Source organism: Halichoerus grypus, chromosome 12, assembly GCF_964656455.1.
Source record: "Halichoerus grypus chromosome 12, mHalGry1.hap1.1, whole genome shotgun sequence".
In the NCBI taxonomy this organism is placed as follows: domain Eukaryota; kingdom Metazoa; phylum Chordata; class Mammalia; order Carnivora; family Phocidae; genus Halichoerus; species Halichoerus grypus.
Window position 1 is genome coordinate 63,735,090 of NC_135723.1, and position 17,367 is coordinate 63,752,456.

A 17,367-nucleotide genomic window follows, 5' to 3' on the forward strand; every position below is an offset into this window, starting at 1 on the left:
AAAAAATATATAAGTGGTCTCTAATTATCTGTAATTATATGAGTTTTCTTTCATTTATGTTATCTATCTTCCTGTTTAATCCTATCTAGCACAATTATTCCTTTTGTATTAGTTTTCTGTAAATGGAGTTCTGAATGGTTTGAATTGTGAATTAACAATGATCACCATCCTCATAACCCTCCTCTTTACCTTCCTTCCCTTCCCCCACTTTCTTTCTTTTTCAAACAAAGCCAAAGAGATTATTTTATGATATTACTTAACAAAATAAAAAGATGTATGATCTTTAAGGGATTATCTATGAACAGCTAAGTAGTTATATCAATACTGTTATGTTTCCCTGTATATTTATATCCAGAGGGCTAATAGTGCCCTGAGTGTTGTTTGAAAGTATGAAATGTAACCAAAGATAAATTGAGGTGATATATTTTTAAAAAGGGATTTTGTGAGACTCAACTGTGTATTCAGGAACAAGGTAGTAATAGGTAAAAGTGATTTAATCTAATTAAAAGAAATGAATTTTGAACATTGGACTTTATTTTTATTTTTATCAAGTTCCAAAAAAGCTTTATTACATACAGAGGGGAAGAGTTCAGTCCTTCTTGGTTGCTGCTTTCCTCATGACTGTCAGGACATTGCTCATCTCCTCTCTCTTCCTCTTGGCACAGATGTGTGTCCCCACTTTTTTCTTGATGAACTTAGGGTGCACTTGTCCTTGGAGACCTTGAGCCAACCCCATGGCACACTGCTCCTATGGGGTGAAGCCGCACACCTCTCAGATCATGTCCCACACGAGCTTGGAACTTGGTGTGCTCAGTGAGGCACCAGCTGCTGCTTGCTCCTGTTCTTAGTCACCTTGTGGCCCTTGTTGAGGCCCATGGCCGTAGGGTAGCGCAGAGCTATGGCTGCTGCCCCTCCATGGCTCCTGAGGCAGAAGGAACATTGGACTTAAAATGGATTTAGATGTATTGTCACTGTACTTGGGAATCATTAGTGGAATGTTTTACAGTAAAATCAGAAAATCACTATTTTCCCTGATGGACCACCCTATATTGTTGTTTTTAAGTTTCCTTTTATATGATTTCTAAATCTCTTATAGCAGGTTATTGGATTTCAGGAAAATCCAACCACCCTTCCCACCCAAATATTGATTCTTTGCCTCCCTCTACCCCATCTAGGACTGGCTTCTAGCCAGTGCTTAATTTGCGTGTTTAGTTGATTTCTCAGTTGGAATGATGGGCTCAAAGGCCATATTCTTGGAGACATTTTTCCCATGGAACTGATAGATTTTCATGGGCCATCTTTCTTTTATCCCACCTTTGTGATTCAAGGTGAAAATATGTAAGAGGATCAGCTCTTGCTAGTTGAGGCCATGGACTCAAGGAGCCCACAATTCCTGGTCTTTATGATCTAATGTGTCAACTTCTTATCTGACACATTAGATAAGACTAATCTTCCGAATGTAATTATCTGTATTTTTTATTTGTTTTTATCCTATCCCATTCTGAGACCTTCAGGGGATCTCCTTTGTCTGTCTGTTTGAGACTTCTCTCTCTGGCATTCAAAGATCTCTGAAGAATGGGACACAACTCCTTCTACTTTTAAGTCCCACTTCTGCAAAACATACGTGCCAGTCAAGTTAGCCTGTTTTCTTAAAAACAACAACAACAACACTTTACTGGTGTATAATTTGCATACTGCAAAATTCATCCATTGGTAATGTACCATTTAATGAATTTTAGTGTATTTATTGAGTTGTGCAAACATCACTACAATACAGTTTTAGAACATTACCGGGGCGCCTGGGTGGCTCAGTTGGTTAAGCGACTGCCTTCGGCTCAGGTCATGATCCTGGAGTCCCGGGATCGAGTCCCGCATCGGGCTCTCTGCTCGGCAGGGAGTCTGCTTCTCCCTCTGACCCTCCTCCTCTCATGCTCTCTCTCTCTCTCATTCTCTCTCTCAAATAAATAAATAAAATCTTTAAAAAAAAAAAAAAAAAAAGAACATTACCATTATCCTCAAAAGCTCCCTTGTGCCCATTTACCCTTAATCCCCTCTTCTACCCCTAACGCCAAGAAACTACGAATCTATTTCTTGTCTAAGTTGGCCTTTTCTGGATATTTAATATAGTTAGAATTATACAATAAGTATTCTTTTGGATCTAAGTTCTATTACCTAACATAATGTTGTTGAGGTTCATCCATATTGTAGAATGTGTCAGCAGTTTGTTCTTTTTTATTGTTGAATAGTATTCCACTGTATGAATACACTACATTTTTTTTTTAAAGATTTTATTTATTTATTTGACAGAGAGAGACAGCGAGAGAGGGAACACAAGCAGGGGGAGAGGGAGAGGGAGAAGCAGGCTTCCTGCTGAGCAGGGAGCCCGATGTGGGGCTCGATCCCAAGACCCTGGGATCCTGACCTGAGCCGAAGGCAGATGCTTAACGACTGAGCCACCCAGGCGCCCCCACTACATTTTGTTTTTATCAGTTGATAGATATGTGGATTGTTTTCAGTTTTGACCAATAAATGAATAATGCTCCTGTGAGCATTTATTGCATGTCTTTATGTGGACATATGTTTTGTTTTTATTGGGATTATTACTGGTAGATTATTGGGTGTAGAATTGTAGGGTTATGTGGTAAATTTATGTTTAACTTTTCATGGTATACTTTTTACTCAGTGTTGTATCATTTTATATTCCCATCAGCAGCATGTGAGGGTTTCTTCCTCTTCTTCAAGATCAGTTCTTCACTTGACCCTTTTGATTTTCCACTATTTTCTGGAATAATAACTTATTCATCATTTATTCTGGCTGTTATATTTTTGATCTCTCCCTCTCTGTTCCTTCCCTATAGCCTATAAACATGCTGAAGTTTATCCTGTCACAGACCTGCCTCTTGCAGCTTTTCTTTGTATTTCTCTTCTACATGTAATCCATTCTTTCTTTTCTCCCTCTGCACACTTGTCTCATCAGAAACTATCTGCTTTTATTTTCTCTATTCTCTCATTTTCCATTTCATTTATCTGTCCACTTTTTTTTATTGTGTTAAAAAACCCCATATATGGACTCTATTAACAAATTTTTAAGCTTACAGTATAGTTTTATTGACAGTATGCACATTGTTATACAGCATATCTCTAGAACTTTTTCTTTTTCTTTTTTTTTCTCTAGAACTTTTTCATTTTGCATGACTGAAACTCTTTACCCACTGCATAGAACCTCCCCTTTCCCACCCCACCCTGCTTCTACTCCTGGCAACTACCATTCTACTTTCTGCTTCTATGAGTTTGATTACTTTAGATGTCTCATATAAGTGAAATCATGAAGTACTGTTCTTCTGTGATTGGCTTACTTCACTTAGCATAATGTTCTCAAAGTTCATCCATGTTGTCACAAATGGAAGAATTTCCTTCTTTTTTATGGCTGAATAATATTACATTGTATATACATATACCACAGCTTTTTAATCCATGTATCTCTTCACAGACATTTAGATTGTTTTCATATCTTGGCTACTGTGAATAATGCTGCAATGAAAATGGGAGTGCAGAAATCTCTTTGAAATAATGATTTCAGGTTTTTTGGATAAATACTCAGAAGTGGGACTGCGGGATCATATTGTAGTTTTATTTTAAATCTTTTGAGGAACCTCCATACTGTTTTCCATAGTGGCTGTACCATTTTTTCATCCAATAAATAGTGTACAAGTATTCCAATTTCTCTACATCCTTGCCAACATTAATTTTTTTCTTTTTTGATAATGGCCCTCCTAATAGATGTTTATTATCAGATTGTAGGAGTTCTTATATATTTTGTATAATATGTGAATATTTTTTTCCATAGGTTGCCTTTCACTCTGTTGATTCTTTGGTGTGCAGAAGCTTTTTCATTTGATGTAGTCCCACTTGTCTATTTTTGCTTTTGTTACCTATGCTATTGGTGTCGTATCCAGGAATCCATAGCCAAGTCCAGTGTTATGAGAGAGAATACATTGACTCTGTAGATCACTTTGGATGATGTGGTTTTGCCCCTGCCGCTGTTGCCTCTGACCTTCTGATTGCCAAATCCATTAAATATTTTTTTGGTTATAATATTACAGTCTTTCTACCATGTTTTTTTTTTTTTTTTTTAAAGATTTATTTATTTATTTTAGAGGGAGAGAGAGTGCTTGTGTGAGCGGGGGGAGGGGCAGGGGGAGAGGGAAAGAGAGAATCCCAAGCAGACTCCCTGCTGAGTGTGGAGCCCCAGCTGGGGCTTGATCTCAGGCATATTCTCCTGAGATCATGACCTGAGCTGAAATCAACAGTCAGGTGCTCAACCGAGTGAGCCACGCAGGCGCCCCTCTACCATGTTTAACTTTGTCAGCCTATCTTACTTTTTTGAAAGCTTCCCAGGCTATCTTAATGTATAGCCATTCTTATAACTGGTTTTTCTTTGCTGTCTTCATAGGCTACTTTTCCTTCTCCTACCTTAAATGTTGATGTGTACCATCTGACCTGCTGCTCTTCTCTCTTGACACGCTCTGTCCAGATGATTTCCATATGATTCATATATTCCCTTATGGGACATTTTGGTGTTTACTCATGTTTAAAATCCTGTGTTAGGCACTGTGAGGGGATGGGCAATAAAAATTAACCAGAGATAGTCTCTACCTATTTCCATATTCAATGAATATATATTTCAACTAGGATATCCCACCTCCTCATACAAAAAACCATGTTCATAACCCATTTATTTGATTGCACATACCACTGATAGGTCATGACTCATTGGGAAGCATTGAGGATAGAGCAGAAAACAGGTCTGAAGCCTGAGTCTGGTGGTCCTCCACATATAAAGCCCATTAAGTATTCCTCATCCCTGTAGTGAATGGTCTAGACAAAAATACTATTTAAAATTCTTTTACCTACCTTAAAATAAAATATAATCTGACTTCTTTCTTTCTGTTGGATTTTGGGGTACTATTTTCTGTTTCTTTCTTTTCCTGATTTGTAATAGCCATGCTGATTCCTAATTTACTGGTTCTAGAGGTTTAGCAAAGAGGTTACTAGGTTTGTTTGATATATGTATTAAGAAGAGTGAGTGCTAAGCAGAGGCCTAAACTTGTTGGTGCTTTATGTGAATTTGTTTTAGGACATGGGTTTTACTTATGAATCTATTTTGGGAGTTCAGGCATATTCTCCTCTTACTGTCTCCACTAATCCCTCATAATTCTTTTTTTTTTTTTTTTAAAGATTTTGCTTAAATAATCTCTATATCCAACATGGGGCTCAAACTTACAACCCCGAGATCAAGAGTCACATGCTCTACCAACTGAGCCAGCCAGGCTCTCTCACAGTTCTTATTATTGTTTTGGATGGATGACATTACCAAGGTCTAGATAGCTGATACTTTACTGAATGTACATACTTGCACACACATCTGTATACAGACACACATTCTTGTAGTTTGTTACAAAGTTTTCACTCTTAGAAAATAAACTGAAGGCAATTTCCTAAGTTAGACCTGGTGTGATACTTCACTACTGCCATAATGATAGTCTTTGCTGGTTCTTAATAAATAAATATTGCTTGCTGTAAAGTTCTAGTCAGAAAAAATTGTGTTCTTTGGTAACATAGCATTAATATAAAATTTGACATTTCATGTAGTCGACAAAAGATGAAATACATTATATCACTCTAGAGCCACAGGTATATATTCTATGCTAACCAAGTTTCCCACTCTTGAGAATTTCTTCTTCCATTTATGAAGAGTTTCTACTGATTGATAATGAACTGAATCTTTTCTCCTTGAAGCTACTCTTACTTCAGAAATTTCCCTTGAGGTAAGGGAGCCAGGTATATAAATAATCTGGCTCAGAATATCTGAATTGCTTTTAAGCTTCAGGCAAGCTAAAGGCAATATTTGATGATGAAGCTATGTTTTGTTTGTCTGTTTGTAATTTTTGAGTAGAGTGAAGTGATACAGAGAGTGCTTTTGACATTTGTACCATTTAGGTAGTTCAAAACATCTCATATTTAAAAGAAGACTTGTGTTGGCACATTTTTAATTTAGAAAAGAAGATAAAATTATATAGGAGGTTAAATTTGGGTTGTGCATATATAGAAGTGAACCACAGAAGAGTTTAAAATCCCCCCCCCCCCCGCTTTTTTGCCTTATATACCTCAAGTATAATGCAGGCCCTATGTATACATAAGGGAATAATTAAATACAGAAGTAGAGTCTACTTGTTAGCCAAAAAGGATGCCTGGAACATGTGGCTAAGCTTGGATATTTGTCTAATGTTAATTGGAATATTGGTTTTCAGTTGAAGATGCCGAATCTACAGAAAAGTAATTGGATTTAGCTTCCTATTTAGCAAACTACTTCAAATCCCTGAAGTATCCCACATCCGAAACTAATTTTTCTTGATTGTATCAAGTTTAGTCATGAACAGAACAAGGGTTGACATAGTTTTTTAATATTTTAAGATATTTCTTGACAAGGTTTCAACACTGTTGCTTGTCCACAAACCTTGTTAGTTTCCCTAACGAGAGATGAAATCTTAGGTTCTATGGAACCGGTTTTACAACTTTGCAAAACTGTCTTCTTGAAATAAGTCAATTTATTCTTTTTTCCTATACATTTAAATTTAAACTTGTATTTTGATCAGATTTCAAGAAACAACACAAAAATCGAATATTTCTTACTGCTTTTCATATAAACTTATACGTGTGCTTAATATAACTCCTTTAGATTCAGCCTAGGAAATGTATTTTGTGGTGATTCTTAAGTCTTAAAAGTGTTCTCCAGACTACAAATGTTTAATGTGGTGTGTCAAAATATTTGGAAATAGTTAAAAAAAAACTTAAGAAAGAATAGGATATTTGATCATTGAAATTCAGGGATTAAAAGATTCCATTTAGTAGGTTACTCACTCAAATATTTATTGAGCAACTACTAGGTATGAGTTTCTTTGTGATTGGAAGAGGTATATAAAGGTGTTTATGATATGTTTGCTAACCTCAAGGAGCATGACCTTCTTATAGTGATGATAATTATAAAGGTAGACAAATATTACCTTTTAGTCTAGTCTTTTGCCATTAAAGGTGATAAATATTCAAAAAGATACAGCAGTGCTTAAATGAGATATGAGCAGATGCATCATATATAATTTTTAAATTAAAATGTATTATCAGATGAAAATCATTTTAATTGATATTAACAATGACTAATAGGAGCTATAATAACTCAACAACAGATTATTTTAGTGTAGTTTTTGTACTAGGACCCATCATGTTAGAAAAAATTTGTAGCCATGCTTCCATGTCATTTTTCTTACTTATTTAGCAGATAAGTACTGTACATTTCAGTTGAAGTGGATTTTCCATCTGTTTTTAGTCTGTTTCCAGGATAAAAGTAACTACCAGATCTAATGTTGTTCACTCTTGTGCCCCATTGCCTAGCACAGAGCCTGGTGTGGTACATAGTAGGCCTCAACATATTATTTCTTGAACTCAATGGTCTTGCCCCAGCGGTAGTTGGCATTTCTTCAGGGAGCTTCTGAAGGCATGCCTTATGTCTCTGCCAAAAATTTCCTCTGGGACCAGGATATTATTTTGCTAATGAGATATGCACTTTACAACTTACATATTTAGACCTATGTTTATCATTCCTACTCCTGGAGTTGAGCAGTCATTGCAGGTACAACGGGCAATGCTCCTAATCCTCCTTTGCTGTGATTTGAATTGTTTCAGGATTCTGTTTTGTCACTGGAATTTTTATGATCTCTTTGTACTTAAAAAGCAATTATCATCTTGGAACAAGAATAGGCTCTATCATCTTTTGGGTGTTAAGTTACAAGTGTTTGAAAGGTTTATGCTGTATGTCATTTGAGGTAAATTATTTTTTACATTCCAATTAGGTTTACAGTTCTTTTTTTTTTTTTTTAAAGATTTTATTTATTTATTTGACAGAGAGAGACACAGCGAGAGAGGGAACACAAGCAGGGGGAGCAGGAGAGGGAGAAGCAGGCTTCCTGCCGAGCAGGGAGCCCGATGCGGGGCTGGATCCCAGGACCCTGGGATCATGACCTGAGCCGAAGGCAGACACTTAACGACTGAGCCACCCAGGCGCCCCTACAGTTCTTTTTTAAATGTGTTTTTCATGAGCCTGAATCACAGATTCTGATGAGGTACTTCATTTTTCCAAATTTTAATTTCTAGTTTGATAGCATCTCCTTGATTTTGGCTTTTCTTCTTAAAATAAAAATTATTTTCCATAAAGTCTTGAAAGCTGATGGCTGCAATGTTTGATATAGTTTAATAGGGGCTGTTAGGAAATAATTGGATACGTAGGACCTAGAAAAAGAGTCAATTTATTTTTTACTATGAATTAGTTCTTCTGGACTGCTCATAGTCAAGACTAGGTTATGAGCTAAATGATAGTTCCTTTAGCCTCCAAACAAGTACAGGTCCAGATACAATATGTTTCAATAGTAAAGGGATGGAGAATCAGGCATTCCTACAACTCTTCGTGCCTGAGAAATCTTACAGGCTCACTTCTACTGTCAGCCGTTAAAACTTTCAGCTTTGTCAAGATGGAGAGTCCACTGGGACTGTGAATGATGATTTAGTCAGTCATTCCCTTAGTAAGACTTAGGTTGAGTTTAATTTTTTGTTTTGAATTTCTTTTTTTTTTTTTCCTAAATAAAAATTTGTTTTCTTAGGATAGACTTCCATTAGAGTAATTACTAGCTCAAAGAATAGGCACATTTTTAAGGCTTTAATCTAAATGACCAGGTAGTTGCTAATTTTTGAGTAGATGGTGCCACCAGCAGCATAGAAGGTGCAAGGGGAGCTTTAATTTTTCCTTAACGGTATCTTCCCTAGTAGGTATGTCAGGATCACTATTTGCAGAGCACCTTAGAGGGAAACTGCAAAAGACTGTGTCTACATAGTCCTGTGCTGGAAGACCACCCAGTCCAATTGAAGAGAGCAAAGAGTTGCATATGGAAACACATATAGAATACTGTCACAAATAGATAAAGACAGGGGCTGGCCATTGGCCCCTTGCTTACAGTGAATTAAAATCCAAACCAAACCAAACCCAACTTCTCAAAGTGGACTGAGAAGGAGGCAGCACATGAGTGCCCCTGCAGTCTTCCCTTATTTTGGGATTTAGATCAATTAGTAGGAATTTTTCTGACTTCTTCAGGCCTACAAATGGCTCTGTTTGTTAGGAGAGATGGAGAGAAAAGGGAAAATGATTGAAAAGGGGCAAGCAATGATTGACTTTTTTTTTTTTTTGATTTTTTTTATTGTTATGTTAATCCCCATGCATTACATCGTTAGTTTTAGATATAGTGTTCCATGATTCATTGTTTGTGCATAACACCCAGTGCTCCATGCAGAACGTTCCCTCCTCAATACCCATCACCAGGCTAACCCATCCTCCCAACCCCCTCCCCTCTAGAACCCTCAGTTTGTTTTTCAGAGTCCATCGTCTCTCATGGTTCTTCTCCCCCTCCGATTTCCCCCCCTTCATTCTTCCCCTCCTGCTACATTCTTCTTCTTCTTTTTTTCTTTCTTAACGTATATTGCATTATTTGTTTCAGAGGTACAGATCTGAGATTCAACAGTCTTGCACAATTCACAGCGCTTACCAGAACACATACCCTCCCCAGTGTCCATCACCCAGTCACCCCATCCCTCCCACCCCACCCCCCACTCCAGCAACCCTCAGTTTGTTTCCTGAGATTAAGAATTCCTCATATCAGTGAGGTCATATGATACATGTCTTTCTCTGTTTGACTTATTTCGCTCAGCATAATACCCTCCAGTTCCATCCACGTCGTTGCAAATGGCAAGATCTTATTCCTTTTGATGGCTGCATAATATTCCATTGTATATATATACCACTTCTTCTTTATCCATTCATCTGTTGATAGACATCTTGGCTCTTTCCACAGTTTGGCTATTGTGGACATTGCTGCTATAAACATCGGGGTGCACGTAGCCTTTCGGGTCCCTACTTTTGTATCTTTGGGGTAAATACCCAGTAGTGCAATTGCTGGATCATATGGTAGCTCTATTTTCAACTTTTTGAGGAACCTCCATACTGTTTTCCAGAGTGGCTGCACCAGCTTGCATTCCCACCAACAGTGTAGGAGGGTTCCCCTTTCTCCGCATCCCCGCCAACATCTGTCATTTCCTGACTTGTTAATTTTAGCCATTCTGACTGGTGTGAGGTGGTATCTCATTGAGGTTTTGATTTGGATTTCCCTGATGCCGAGCGATATTGAACACTTTTTCATGTGTCTGTTGGCCATTTGGATGTCTTCTCTGGAAAAATGTCTGTTCATGTCTTCTGCCCATTTCTTGATTGGATTCTTTGTTCTTTTGGTGTTGAGTTTGATGAGTTCTTTATAGATTTTGGATACTAGCCCTTTATCTGATATGTCATTTGCAAATATCTTCTCCCATTCTGTCAGTTGTCTTTTGGTTTTGTTGACTGTTTCCTTTGCTTTGCAAAAGCTTTTTATCTTGATGAAGTCCCAATAGTTCATTTTTGCCCTTGCTTCCCTTGCCTTTGGCGATGTTTCTAGGAAGAAGTTGCTGCGGCTGAGGTCGAAGAGGTTGCTGCCTGTGTTCTCCTTTAGGATTTTGATGGACTCCTGTCTCACATTGAGGTCTTTCAACCATTTGGAGTCTATTTTTGTGTGTGGTGTAAGGAAATGGTCCAGTTTCATTCTTCTGCATGTGGCTGTCCAATTTTCCCAACACCATTTGTTGAAGAGACTGTCTTTTTTCCATTGGACATTCTTTCCTGCTTTGTCAAAGATTAGTTGACCATAGAGTTGAGGGTCCATTTCTGGGCTCTCTATTCTGTTCCATTGATCTATGTGTCTGTTTTTGTGCCAGTACCATACTGTCTTGATGATGACAGCTTTGTAGTAGAGCTGGAAGTCTGGAATTGTGATGCCGCCAGCTTTGCTTTTCTTTTTCAACATTCCTCTGGCTATGCGGGGTCTTTTCTGGTTCCATACAAATTTTAGGATTATTTGTTCCATTTCTTTGAAGAAAGTGGATGGTATTTTGATGGGGATTGCATTGAATGTGTAGATTGCTCTAGGTAGGATTGACATCTTCACAATATTTGTTCTTCCAATCCATGAGCATGGAACGTTTTTCCATTTCTTTGTGTCTTCCTCAATTTCTTTCATGAGTATTTTATAGTTTTCTGAGTACAGATCCTTTGCCTCTTTGGTTAGATTTATTCCTAGGTATCTTATGGTTTTGGGTGCAATTGTAAATGGGATCGACTCCTTAATTTCTCTTTCTTCTGACTTGTTGTTGGTGTATAGGAATGCCACTGACTTCTGTGCATTGATTTTATATCCTGCCACTTTACTGAATTCCTGTATGAGTTCTAGCAGTTTTGGGGTGGAGTCTTTGGGATTTTCCACATAAAGTATCATATCATCTGCAAAGAGTGAGAGTTTGACTTCTTCTTTGCCAATTTGGATGCCTTTGATTTCTTTTTGTTGTCTGATTGCTGTGGCTAGGACTTCCAATACTATGTTGAATAGCAGTGGTGATAGTGGACATCCCTGCCGCGTTCCTGACCTTAGGGGGAAAGCTCTCAGTTTTTCCCCATTGAGAATGATATTCGCTGTAGGTTTTTCATAGATGGCTTTTATGATATTGAGGTATGTACCCTCTATCCCTATACTCTGAAGAGTTTTGATCAAGAAAGGATGCTGTACTTTGTCAAATGCTTTTTCTGCATCTATTGAGAGGATCATATGATTCTTGTTCTTTCTTTTGTTAATGTATTGTATCACGTTGATTGATTTGCGGATGTTGAACCAACCTTGAAGCCCAGGGATAAATCCGACTTGGTCGTGGTGAATAATCCTTTTAATGTACTGTTGGATCCTATTGGCTAGTATTTTGGTGAGAATTTTTGCATCCATGTTCATCAGGGATATTGGTCTGTAATTCTCCTTTTTGATGGGGTCTTTGTCTGGTTTTGGGATCAAGGTAATGCTGGCCTCATAAAATGAGTTTGGAAGTTTTCCTTCCATTTCTATTTTTTGGAACAGTTTCAGAAGGATAGGTATTAATTCTTCTTTAAATGTTTGGTAGAGTTCCCCGGGGAAGCCATCTGGCCCTGGGCTTTTGTGTTTTGGGAGATTTTTGATGACTGCTTCTATTTCCTTAGTGGTTATAGGTCTGTTCAGGTTTTCTATTTCTTCCTGGTTCAGTTTTGGTAGTTGATACATCTCTAAGAATGCATCCATTACTTCCAGGTTATCTAATTTGCTGGCATAGAGTTGCTCATAATATGTTCTTATAATTGTTTGTATTTCTTTGGTGTTGGTTGTGATTTCTCCTCTTTCATTCATGATTTTGTTGATTTGGGTCATTTCTCTTTTCTTTTTGATAAGTCTGGCCAGGGGCTTATCAATCTTGTTAATTCTTTCAAAGAACCAGCTCCTAGTTTCGTTGATCTGTTCTACTGTTCTTTTGGTTTCTATTTCATTGATTTCTGCTCTGATCTTTATAATTTCTCTTCTCCTGCTGGGTTTAGGCTTTATTTGCTGTTCTTTCTCCAGCTCCTTTAGGTGTAGGGTTAGGTTGTGTACTTGAGACCTTTCTTGTTTCTTGAGAAAGGCTTGTATTGCTATATACTTTCCTCTTAGGACTGCCTTTGCTGTATCCCAAAGATTTTGAATAGTTGTGTTTTCATTTTCATTGGTTTCCATGAATTTTTTTAATTCTTCTTTAATTTCCTGGTTGACCCATTCATTCTTCAGTAGGATGCTCTTTAGCCTCCATGTATTTGAGTTCTTTCCGACTTTCCTCTTGTGATTGAGTTCTAGTTTCAAAGCATTGTGGTCTGAAAATAGGCAGGGGATGATCCCAATCTTCTGGTACCGGTTGAGACCTGATTTATGACCTAGGATGTGATCGATTCTGGAGAATGTTCCATGGGCACTAGAGAAGAATGTGTATTCCGTTGCTTTGGGATGGAATGTTCTGAATATGTCTGTGAAGTCCATTTGGTCCAATGTGTCATTTAAAGTCTTTATTTCCTTGTTGATCTTTTGCTTAGATGATCTGTCCATTTCAGTGAGGGGGGTGTTAAAGTCCCCCACTATTATTGTATTGTTGTCGATGTGTTTCTTTGCTTTTGTTATTAATTGCCTTATATAATTGGCTGCTCCCATGTTAGGGGCATAGATATTTACAATTGTTAGATCTTCTTGTTGGATAGACCCTTTAAGTAGGATATAGTGTCCTTCCTCATCTCTTATTACAGTCTTTGGTTTAAAATCTAATTTGTCTGATACAAGGATTGCCACACCAGCTTTCTTTTGGTGTCCATTAGCATGGTAAATGGTTTTCCACCCCCTCACTTTCAATCTGGGGGTGTCTTTGGGTCTAAAATGAGTCTCTTGCAGACAGCATATCGATGGGTCTTGTTTTTTAATCCAATCTGATGGCCTGTGTCTTTTGATTGGGGCATTTAGCCCATTTACATTCAGGGTAACTATTGAAAGATAGGAATTCAGTGCCATCGTATTCCCTGTAAAGTGACTGTTACTGTATATTGTTTGTGTTCCTTTCTGGTCTATGTTGCTTTTAGGCTCTCTCTTTGCTTAGAGGACCCCTTTCAATATTTGTTGTAGGGCTGGTTTCGTGTTTGCAAATTCCTTTAGTTTTTGTTTGTCCTGGAAGCTTTTTATCTCTCCTTCAATTTTCAATGACAGCCTAGCTGGATATAGTATTCTTGGCTGCATATTTTTCTCATTTAGTGCTCTGAATATGTCCTGCCAGTCCTTTCTGGCCTGCCAGGTCTCTGTGGATAAGTCTGTTGCCAATCTAATGTTTCTACCATTGTAGGTTACAGATCTCTTGTCCCGAGCTGCTTTCAGGATTTTCTCTTTGTCTCTGAGACTCGTAAGTTTTACTATTAGATGTCGGGGTGTTGACCTATTTTTATTGATTTTGAGAGGGGTTCTCTGTGCTTCCTGGATTTTGATGCCTGTTTCCTTCCCCAAATTAGGGAAGTTCTCTGCTATAATTTGCTCCATTATACCTTCTGCCCCTCTCTCTCTTTCTTCTTCTTCTGGGATCCCAATTATTCTAATGTTGTTTCGTCTTATGGTATCGTTTATCTCTCGAATTCTGCCCTCGTGATCCAGTAGTTGTTTATCTCTCTTTTTCTCAGCTTCTTTATTTTCCATCATTTGGTCTTCTATCTCACTGATTCTTTCTTCTGCCTCATTTATCCTAGCAGTTAGCGCCCCCATATTTGATTGCACCTCATTGATAGCCTTTTTGATTTCTACTTGGTTAGATTTTAGTTCTTTTACTTCTCCAGAAAGGGTTTCTCTAATAACTTCCATGTTTTTTTCAAGCCCAGCTAGTATCTTTAAAGTGATGATTCTGAACTCTAGATCTGACATCGTACTAATGTCCATATTGAGTAGGTCCCTGGCAGTCGGTACTACCTCTTGTTCTTTTTGTTGAGGTGATTTTTTCCGTCTTGTCATTTTGTGCAGAGGAGAATAGATTAATGAGAGAACAAAATGCTAGCAGGGTAACAATGTCCCCAGAAAATATACTCTAAACAAATCAGAAAAGACCTGAAGCAGTGGGAAAAGAAAGGGAAAGAGAGAAAAAAGAAAAGGAAAGAAAAAAAGAAAAAAGAAAAAGATAAAGATAAAAACAAACAAAAGCAGAACAAAACAAAACAAAAACAGAATGTGATCAAATATGATCAGGCTGGATTATAGATCAGTGCCACACACTAGATTTTGGGTGTATTTTGGTCTGTTAAAAGAAAGTCCCTCCCAAAATTTTAAAGAAAGAAAAACTTATATATGTACAAAAATAAGGGTTGATATGATGAAGGGATGGAATATGACTGTAAAGATGGAAATTATAAAAAATTTTAAAAAAGGATTTGATAAGTTGTTTGAAAAAAGAAAGAAGAGGATTAAAAAAAAAAGAAAGAAAGAAAAAAGGGAGAGAATGTGATCAGGCAGGGGAGTAGAAAAAAACCATACACTAGAGATTTAGAGTATATTTTGATCTGTTAGAAGAAACTATCTCAAGATTTTAAAGAGAGAACAACTTATATATATATGCCAAAAATACGGGTAACTACTGTGAAGGGATAGAATATGACTTTAAAAATGAAAAATAAAATTTTTTTTTTTTAAAAAAGGGATTGATAAGATGTTGGTTGAAAAAGGGAAAAAGAAAAATTCAAAAAAAAAGAAAAAAGGAAAAAAGAAAAAAAGACAGTTAAAAAAAATAATTAACTTTGAAAGACTAAAGAATCATGGTAAAAAAGCCATGAATTCTATGTGCAGTATTCCCCTAGCGCTGGAGTTCTGCCGTTCTCATTGATCGGTAAACTTGGTCTTGGCTGGCTGTTCTCGCTGATCTTCTGGGGGAGGGGCCTGTTGCCGTGGTTCCCAAATGTCTTTGCCGGAGGCAAAATTGCCCCGCCCTTGCCGGTCCGGGCTAAGTAATCTGCTCGGGTTTGCTCTCCGGAGTTTTTGTTCCCTGCAAGCTTTCCCTACAGCTTTGGAGGCGGAGAGTGAAAATGGCGGCCTCCCAGTTTCCGCCCCAGCGGAGCCGAGAACTCGGGGTCCCGCTCCTCAGCGAGCCCCCAGAGAAAAGCAGTCAGTCACTCCCGTCTCCCCGGTCTCCGGCCACACTCCGCGCTCACCCGGCCTGTGACCGCGCGTTTCTCTCTCTGGCACCCGACCCCGGGTGGAGTCTCCAAACCCAGCAGATCCCCGCAGTGCGCTCCCGCACCTCTCCTCCCGGGGGAAGAAGGTGTGTCTCCCCGGATCTGCCGCTTGTTGGGTCCCTGCTGGAGGAGCAGTGGCCCGACTGTGCCGCGGATCACGGTTTATGGCAACCCCGAGCTGAGAGCCCGCGCCTGGGCTCCGTCTCTGCAGCCGGCTTCCCTGCTCCGATACCTGGGAGCTCTGCCGCACTCAGGCACCCCCGGTCTTTCTGTGACCCCGAGGGTCCTGAGACCACACTGTCCCGCGAGGGTTCCACCCCCCACTTCGCCACCAGAGTGACGTCCCTCAGCGGAGCAGACTTCTAAAAGTTCCGATTTTGGGATGAAGCGGCCGACGGAGGCCCCTCCCCCGCCGTCTATCCTCCCGAATAACGCCTCGGATTCACTTCTCCGCACGTCCTACCTTCCAGAAAGTGGTCGCTTTTCTGTTCAGAGAGTTGTTGCTATTCTTTTCTTCGATCTCCTGTTGAGTTTGTAGGTGTTCAGAATGGTTTGATCCCTATCCAGCTGAATTCCTGAGAGGAGACGAAATCCAGGTCTCCTACTCCTCCGCCATCTTGCTCCGCCCCCCCCAATGATTGACTTTTGATTGGATTATATAGTGGAATGACTTTAAATTATATCCACAAAGAAAATTTTTACAAAAGTCTCTTTTAAAACAATCAGAAATAAAAAAATAAAACAATCAAATAATTTCATTTTATGTACCTTTTGAACAAAAGGTAAGAATTGCATTAAATACTATCATGTGGAAAATTTGCAAAATTCAGACAAATGCAAAACACAAAAATTAAAATGAATGTAATTCCTTGTGAACATTCTTCTTTCTCTTTTTCTGTGTGTATACATGCATTATTTTAAAAATTGGGATAGTTATATAAAGGATGTGCTTATAGTCCTGTTTTTTGATTTTATCTCAAGAATAGTTTTCATGTCATTATAAATAGCATTATATCATCTTATTTAATGCTACATAGTGGCTATGTCAAAATCAGCTTACCCAATTTTTTAGTGTTGGATAATTTGGTTGCTTTGAAGATCTTATTTCTACAAATAATGCTGCAGTAAATATCTTTGGAGGTAAAACTTGGTCCATTCATGACCATTTCCTCAGCATAGATTTCCACATGTGGAATTGCTGGACCAAGGTCCATGTGTATTTGTAAAGGCTTCTAATACATGTTTCCCCTCAGAAAGGTTGTATCAATTTACTGTCCCTCCCCCCAGAAGCACATGAGAAAGTCCACTTCTTGGCTTCTCTATTGACATTGGGAATTATCATTAAAAAAACAAAAACTCTGCCGGTTTTATAGATGAAAATAGTGTCCTACTAGTTGTAGTGTGTGTGTGAGTTTGTATTGTGGTTAGGCCTTAGTCCTAATCTTTGTCAACATTTTGGATGAGCTAATTCCTCTTTCATGTCTAATGTTGGATGTGGTGATTAAAGCATAGGACCCCCATTCAGAGTCTCAGTTTCTCAGTGGTTTTATATAGTTTGTCTCTGGGCCTTGTTGTGGCATCTTCTTTTACATGTGCTTTCTGAACTCAAG

The 17,367-nt window shown here is 38.4% G+C and overlaps 1 protein-coding gene and 1 pseudogene across 3 annotated transcripts in view; one reads left to right on the forward strand and one right to left on the reverse strand.

Moving 5' to 3' along the window:
- The window catches only part of BBS9 (Bardet-Biedl syndrome 9), a 464,828-nt gene that overhangs the window by 247,752 nt on the left and 199,709 nt on the right, over nt 1-17,367 (forward strand). The gene's annotated exons all lie outside the window — the stretch shown is intronic.
- Nucleotides 590-16,971, reverse strand: LOC118538512 (large ribosomal subunit protein eL36 pseudogene; annotated as a pseudogene).